General features: G+C 40.9%; 1 pseudogene; it reads right to left on the bottom strand.

Moving 5' to 3' along the window:
• Positions 1–5,370: 5,370 nt before the first annotated feature.
• Positions 5,371–7,191, bottom strand: LOC134214790 (uncharacterized; annotated as a pseudogene).
• Positions 7,192–8,377: the final 1,186 nt, after the last annotated feature.

Below are 8,377 nucleotides of genomic sequence, written 5' to 3'. Positions count from 1 at the left end.
TCTACCAGAGACGTCCAAAAACCTCTTCCAGGGGCATTGGAAACCGTCTATATTCGAAAATGTTTCATGGGTGGTCAGAAATGACTCAAAGAGACATTCAACAAGACTTCCAGCGAAGTTCAGACCGGAGACAATCGAAAACGCCTCTCAGCGACTTTTGGAAACGTCGCCCAGGGATACTCAAAAGTATTATTATTATTATTATTGTCTTTATTAACGAGGTTTCCAGAGACGTTCGGCGGCATATCTCACAGACGTTTGAACTCATCACCCAGAGACGTTTAAAAACATGTCCCAGAGATGGACAGAAAGTAAGTTATCAGACGTAAATGCAACCCGATTTTATTTGCTGGAACAGTAAATGTTAGCGTCTAACTTAAGGCTAGCATCATAGGACCGGACGTAACCGGAGACCAACACCTTGCACATTCCGCCCCAGCGTCAATGGAGACGCGATCAATGCCTATGATTGATGCTTCTTGCTGGTATCAGCGTGAAGTATCCCCTAGCTAGGTTCTATAATAATTGGTCTGTTAATAAAATTCATTCGTTATGCTCACTCGAGCAGACGGGTCGATCTTGTTTTTTTTTACAAAGTATAGGGAACAAGGCAGCGTCCATAAATTACGTAACGCTTAGAGGGGGGAGGGGAGTTGCCCGAAGTGTGACAACCCATACAAAAAATTTTGATGCTTCATACAAAAAGTGTGACATAGGGGAGAGGTGGGGGGGTTGAAAATTGTCAATTTTTGCGTTACGTAATTAATGGATCTTCCCCAACCATAATATAAGTATAGTGTACTACATATGTTTGGAAAAATCATTGGGAGACAATTGAAAATGTTTTTCAAAGACATTATTTATCAGAGACGCTCGGAGGCGTCGCAAACAGACGTTCGGAAATGTAATTTGATGACGCTAAAATCGTCTCACAGAGACGTATGAAAATGTCTCCCAGAGACATTTGGATGTATACCCCAGTAACGCTCGAAAATGTCTCCTAAATTTCCGAACTCTCCTAGGTCTAAACAGTTTTCCAAAGGTCTTCCAAAACGTCTTACATAGACATCCGCAAACGTCGATCGGAAATGTCTCCCAGATAAGCTCCGATACGCCACAGACTTTCGGAAGCATCTACCAGATATGCTCGGAATGATCTCCCAGAGACAGTCAGAAACATCTCCAAGAAACGTACAGAATCATCTTTCGTTCTGCAACGGCTCTCAGAGACTATAAGAGAACGTATACCAGAGTTGTTTGGAAACGTTTCCGTTCAGAAACTTTCGGCAAGGCTTCAAAAGGCGATCTGAATACTTCTTTCACAGACATTCACAAACGTCACCCAGATACGTTCGCCATAGACATTCTATAACATCTATCAGAGATGGTCGACAACATCTCACACAGCCGTTTGGAATGTTTCACAGAGGCCATCAGATATACTAAATTCTATTTCTATTATCCCACATGGTTCAATCGTATTCCTGTTAAAAAAAAACTTGAAGACATTTCCCCCTGATCCTTCCGATTTGCATATGCATGCACTTCACGGTGTCGCCATCGTAAACTTCCGTATTCATGAGACCAGATTCTCTCTTCAATGCACGTTTGCTTCTATTACCGATCATCTCCACAATAATGCGATAGCAGCACAGTATCATGCCCGCCGGGAGTAAAACCGAAAAAAAATCGCAGGAAGTTACCCCTCGCTGCTTTCTTTCCTCCCACCGCAGCGCCACAATGCGAAACATTGTTGTTTGTTATCAAATAATTTCGTAATTTATTGGCCTATTTTGCATAATTTTTCAATTGTCATCGCCTTCGCTCCGAGCGGATATTGCTCTGAGGCAGAAGCTCACCCAGCGTCGAACGAAATTCTTCCACTCCAACGGTGCATGGAAATTCGACGATTGTTTGGCGCGAAAAATATTAGCACGTGGTATTTCCGCTCAGCCAACGCGACGTAGCTACTACTTGCGATACCGACACCACCCGACGACTGGCGAACTGCCAATTTGGCAAAAGGGCACAGTGCCGAGGACAACGGTAATGGGCTCAATTTAACAGAAGCTAAATTGATTCTGGAAAATTTTATTAAAAAGGACACTCCACCCTCAAAGCGTAGGAATTGCGAAGTGAGAGGGGGTGGATGATCCCAAATACAGCGGCCGGTTGTTTCGGGATGAAAACAAAGCAGAACAATTGAAAGTTTGGGATCACTTCGAGCTATTTAGTGACTCGTCGGACAACTTTTATGACCGTGATGACATTTATTATCACCTCTTTATTTTTGAAAAGATAAAAGACCCCGTCCGGCAGCTCGGAACAAATCGAGCACGATGTACAGAAATGCCCGGAATTTGCTACACATATGCCCTGGCCCAACGTACAAAGGACTTTCGAGCGTTGTAAAAGCGGTTTGTCCTTTTCACGAATTTGTAGTGCGGTTCCACCATCACACAGGATAAATAATTCACAGCTCATTAAAGTTGAATAAACTTTTCTCCGTTGAAAGGCGAGAAAGCCGGATGTGGTGCACCCCACTGGCACCGACTCAATAAAATCGGGCTCGTATGTAAGGACGTGAACGTTTCAAGCGGATCGGGTGGAGTTTTTCGGGGCGATAATAATGCCATTATTGATGTCCAGTCATTTGTCTTTCCTGTCGACCGGCCGAATGAAGTCGTTTTACAGTTGAAAGTGCCCTTTTCTTATTATGGAAACGAATACCCAAATGTGTCGTTCGGCCGATGAATGGCGAAGTAGGTTCACACATGCAATGATTGATTAGCGTGGATGGATTAGAGTTGTTTATTTCATGAGGAAATTATACATAAAAGAGTCATTGTGGGATGCGCTTTGGTCAACTTGTTTGGCAGATGATGTTGAATTCAGTTCAAAGTGTTTGAGATCCTTTTGAATTTCTTGGAAAATTCTTCTCATTTTCTCAGAAAACTCATACAAATTTCCTAAGGAAATTTATTCGATTTTCTCATAGTTTGTTTCAATGTTTAGATATTTTAAGGAAAATTTTGAATAGGTATGAATAAAAAGTTCTGAAAAAATCAAACAGCATCTTTCCCCTAAGCAATAAATTTTAACTCATCTTCAACCAATATCGGTTATTCAGAATTCAATCTCATGCAGCTTTTCCTCCTAAAACACCGCAATATATCATCTAATTTGAATACATCACACAGTCTGATGAAAATGTTGAATAAAAATATGCTTATTAGGCAACAACTTGTTCTATCGGAACGGTTGCTTCTCTCCCATTACGCGGGGCTTGATAGAAGAATAATAATAAATAAATCATTTCCCATAGTTCATCCTGTTTTGAATCTGGTTCAACACAATTTGGAAGTGCGCACTTCAGTTTACGTAATGTTTCCTTTTAAAAATCTGTTTGGCACCTGACGATCACCGCCGTGTAGGCAGACCCGCACTTCAAATCAACTTCTTTTGATCTTCGTGCCATAAACATGATCGATCATGGCACTGAGTCATCCAACATCCTTGGACTTGAACTAGAATCGAAACCGGTGCAAAGCGGTGGTGGAGTGGAAGGTAAATGCGCCTAAACCAAACAAACACCGCATCACTCGCTTTTGACCGTCGACGATGACGACCCATAAATTAGGGCCTTCTATACGCGGGCTTCTTGCAGTTTTCCTATTTCTCCGCACTCTCGCAAACAATCGAGAAGTGCAAAGAAGTCAGTAAGAAAACGGTCAGCTCATGGCAAAACAAGCGCAAGCATGAATCATCAACCGATGCCTGGACGACAACGGTTGGTGCTGCGCTGCCTCTGTTGAAGGTTCGATCGCTCTTGCAATGGTTTTGCTTGGCAGGCGCGGTCAGGCGGCTAAGTGATCTTCTGGACTGAAGCGAATTCAATTTCTTCTTTTTCCCTCTTTTCCAGAGGTTTGTCACTTTTCAATGTTCCGAGCCGGGACGAGCCCCCTAATAATTATGGTTGGAAATTAATACACTCATTCCGTGTTGACCGCGTGTCTGCTTTGCGTGCACTGCGCTCGCTCGCTGTGGAGAACCGAACGGTAAATGTTTATGGCTTTACGATCTACGGTACCTTTTTTGCCGTGTTGCTACAGCACGTGTAGATGCGGTATTCTTCTTAGTTGTTGTCGGTGTTTGGCAAGTTGATCGTTGGCTAAATCAAACAGACCAGATTATGACTCATCTTCAGCGGGGAGCGTACCGAAGAAATTGGGGCTTACTGTGTGCGGAGAAACATCAGATGATAATTATTGATTTAGATCTTCATAGCCGTAAAATTTTAATGGCTTAGATAGATTTGGATAGATTGAAATCCATAGAGGTTTTTATACCTGTATTGTCATCATAACTAGGAATAACATTAAATTTTCTTAGATGATATCTCATTTAATTTACTTCAAAACTAAACAAATGTATGGTTTGTCGGAAAGCCAATAATTGTTTATACACTTGACCATCTTTTACCATCCGTGGAGTATACAGACATAACCAAGACGTTATGATCTACACACAAATCGAAGGGCTGATATCTCTTTTAGAAACTGGTGTTCATGTCCTATTTTATCAATTTAATCAAATTGGATATGCTCTCAATAACTGTTCAGTTTCAGGTCATCCAAAAACTCCTTGGAGTATAGGCTTTATAGTCTACCGGCGTTACTAGATGGCTTATATATTTTTGAAATGGTCCCTGCTCTATTTGATCCATGAAATCAAATGGGATGCGAATTCAATAGCCTTGCGTTTCAGGTCATCCTGGAGTGCAGTCAAAACTCCATGAGTCGATATTGAAGGGAACATCGGCTCATGGAAATATCCAGATGTCGAATAGAAAATATGGGGCTACGAAATGGTGAGTTGACATCCGGGAAGGAGCGCCTAAGGCCCGATGTCCACGTAGCGTCTTTTCAACGCTGCGTGCACACGGCGTTAAAAGGACGCATATGTGCAACGGGAAAAAGTGGTAACGCAGTGTCACCGCACCGATGCACACCTGCGTTTTTTCAACGCCACGTGCACGCAGCGTTGAAAAAACGCTGCGTGGGCATCGGCCCTAACATAGCTTTGATCCTCACAAGTTTCAATACTCACGCTTCCACGGATCTTTCGATTACAATTGACTGCCAGCAAGGGGTTGCGTACTTAGCCGGTAGTGTAGCCTGGGTACTGTTGTCCTTCTGACATCAGCTAGAGTGAGATGATACGTTCTATGAGGTCTGCCTAGGATGTGGTGGGGTTCGACAGTGGGCTCTGTTGAACTTCTATAAAAAGCTGCATGTGTCAGGAAGCAGGCCCTATGCGACCGTGTGCCGCTGAAAGCGCAAGTTAAGTTTATACGAACGGATTTCTCTTTTTAAAAAAAGGTTACTTCATCATTCGCGAGTCTAAATCGAACTGATTGCTTTATTCAATATTGAAACTTATTACACCTCAAATGCTTACACTTGCACTTTCCGTCGTCATCGTCGTCGCACGCCGAAACTGCCAGGTTGCTCGATGTTACCATCCGTTCTGATGCCGTCGTCAGCATTCTGTAATGCCCTCGTTCTGGCGGCCCGTCGCCAACGTTGCGATGAGGTCGTCAGCTTTTTCTACCACCGCTGGGGTAGCTTCGTTGCTAACTCGTCCCTTCCTGAGAGATGAGGCTCCGTCTGAATCACATCCATCAATGTCGTAGGTTTGATCCTGGGTTGAATATCCACTATCGGTTCCTGTTTGATTGTGGCGTTAGATGCTTGTATCTTCAAGGTAGCTGATCTGTTGGAGAAAATTTTCAAAAGAATTGCGATACCGATTATCATGCAGGGGAGGGAGAGGATTCCTCCAAAAATGGGCCACGAAGGCCACTGGATGCTGGTGTTGTTCAATCGAATGTACTCCATTTCCTTTCTCATCTCTAGATGCAAACTATGTAGATGTTCCAAACTGAGGTTTGCTATTGTAAATTGCTTTTGTATTGCAAGACCGTCCAATGGCAGCTGTATTGGACTTCCAGCTATATTCTGTATGGTATTAGAATAGCTGATGTTGTTGATGATTACTTCGCAATTGTGAAATGATATCAAAAATGTTCCAGATAACGTACGGTTACCGATTCCACAATTTGATGCGAAGGATATGTTTTTGTTTGAGTTCAAAATGATGTTTTTCGTCATTTATAAATGTGACTTCCTCCTTAGGTGGGTTCATGGTGTAGTTGCAGCTTGCTTGCTGTCCCGAGAGAAGGTTTGGTACACATTTGGATTTGTCCGCTTCTATTTGGTGGACTTTGTATATAGTTGCCTCTAACGAATTCACGATGTAGCTACCAGTTTCATGATGCAAATAGTTTCTTCTAGTCAAATGGATTTGCTGGTGACTAGCAGTGACGGGGAAGACGTGAATCTTGTTGAAAATCCTCGTATCCAAGATGGGGGTTTTTATCAGTAAAGTCAGCTCCTTGCTGTTGGTGGCGATCGTTGTATCTGCAAGGTTTAGTGCTTCCAAGACATTGTGAAGTGTAATATTTTGCTTGGATAAATCTTGGTACAATATTTCAATTTCATCCTGACTTAGTATTTTTCGTTCAAAATCCCAGCTTTAGCTAAAGATATACTATCAACAATCTGTTCTAATTTTTCCGCTAGATATTTTAAGTTAAGAAAAATATTTAGTGAATAAATCTCTAATGATTTAGCATTCGAAAGTTCTATTGCATCCTTGGTTTTGTAAACAAAGTTCCTTCATTTGCAAAATTAAGTGCCCTATTTATTCTAATCTGTTGATTATTGTTGGCACAATGTTCGTTAATGGAAGAGTTTATTATTTTTTAAGTCGTTTTGCGTCCGGACTTCCTGCAATGAACTTCCAACCTGTTCCTAGACTATCCCAGCGCTTATGTCTCCTAGAAGGGGCCAAGTTTTTTAGTGTTTGATGAATTTCATCAAATTTTTGTAAAGTGAGTGGTGTGAATTGGTTAATTTTCAATTGATCAAATTGATTCCTAAGACTGTCGACATGAGCTTTCAGAGAGGTAACATTGAAATGATGAACATAGTAATGGGACGTAATTTGAATTCTTGCTAATCCTGAATGAAAGATAACAATCGGTAAATGATCTATTCTTCTAACATCCACTCTTGCTTCTGTCATTAGACACAAAAATATTAACATTCTGCAAAAAGAAGAGAAGAAAGACACAAATTAAATTTTCCTAACCTTAATGTCATTCTTATGAACTTTTCTTCCATCATCCATAGTTACAGTACTTTTGTTAACTTCTTGCTTAATTCTTTTATGGTTTCTTGAACCGTGGCTTGTGTTTTATTCTTTGTCTTTGCATTTTCGGGTATACTCCTGGTTACATTCAAGTTCCGTAGCTTTCTTTAGATTTGTTATGGAATTTCAAATCCTTTTTTGCTTTTCTGTTAAGTTCTTAAAACATTTTCTATGATTTCTGGGGTTCTGGGGGACAGAAGAATTATTTCAAGAGGGGTGTATTTTGTTTGCACTATGGATGGAGGAGTTATACTTATTGAGTGACAAAAGGAGTAGGTCATTGACAGGTTTTCCGGGATTTTCATGTTTTTGTAATTCTGTAGATTTCTAAGATTGTAGAGTGGAAACGTTCTACAACACTCATTCATTTCGCTCCGTCCTGTAGCGGTAACATATGGTTCAATATGATGTGTGTTGTAAAGTTTTACTAAATCTCCGGTCATGAAAGATTTTTTCACCATCCATGACTACTTGCTATTTCTGGGGGATTGTAATTCTAAAAAGGAGTTCGCTTTACGGCAGGGACTATTATATCGATCTGCCGCTCTTGACTCAATGTGTTTAATTTGCAGCAAATTTAGGAAAAACTTGTCGATATAGGTAAGGAAGTGGTCACTTTCAAGGAATAGGATGTCTATATGAGCGATTTTGAAAGGGGCATTTGGAATAGGTGTGGCCTGAAGAGGGAAGTCAATAGGTTACGATTATATTTATTCTCGTGACAAATTTTGCAATTCATCACGAAATCCTTCAATTTTTGGAGTGCTTTGGAAAAATAAAATCTTCCTCAAAATTTGTTGTTTGTTTTCCTCGGCACCACGGTGTGCTCTGTAGTGCTCCTGTCGGATGATTTTTCCATTGTTCATCTTCTCCTCTTTGCACATCTTGGAGGATCTTTTGGCTGAAACGGATTTTTTAACAAAATCCCTCTTAGAACCAAAATGCTTCTTATAAATTTTCTGAATTTTGCCCATCAGTGTTTCGGGTTGTTAACAATCCATTTACTTTCGAAAGATCAAAATGTGTTTTTAGTACCTGTAAAATAGAATCATCGTTAATATCAGGTAATGTAATTTCGATTCTAGTGTAGTTAGCAAATGGA

Source organism: Armigeres subalbatus, chromosome 1 (genome assembly GCF_024139115.2).
Source record: "Armigeres subalbatus isolate Guangzhou_Male chromosome 1, GZ_Asu_2, whole genome shotgun sequence".
Taxonomy (NCBI): Eukaryota; Metazoa; Arthropoda; class Insecta; order Diptera; family Culicidae; genus Armigeres; species Armigeres subalbatus.
This window is presented reverse-complemented; position numbering and strand designations above follow the sequence as displayed.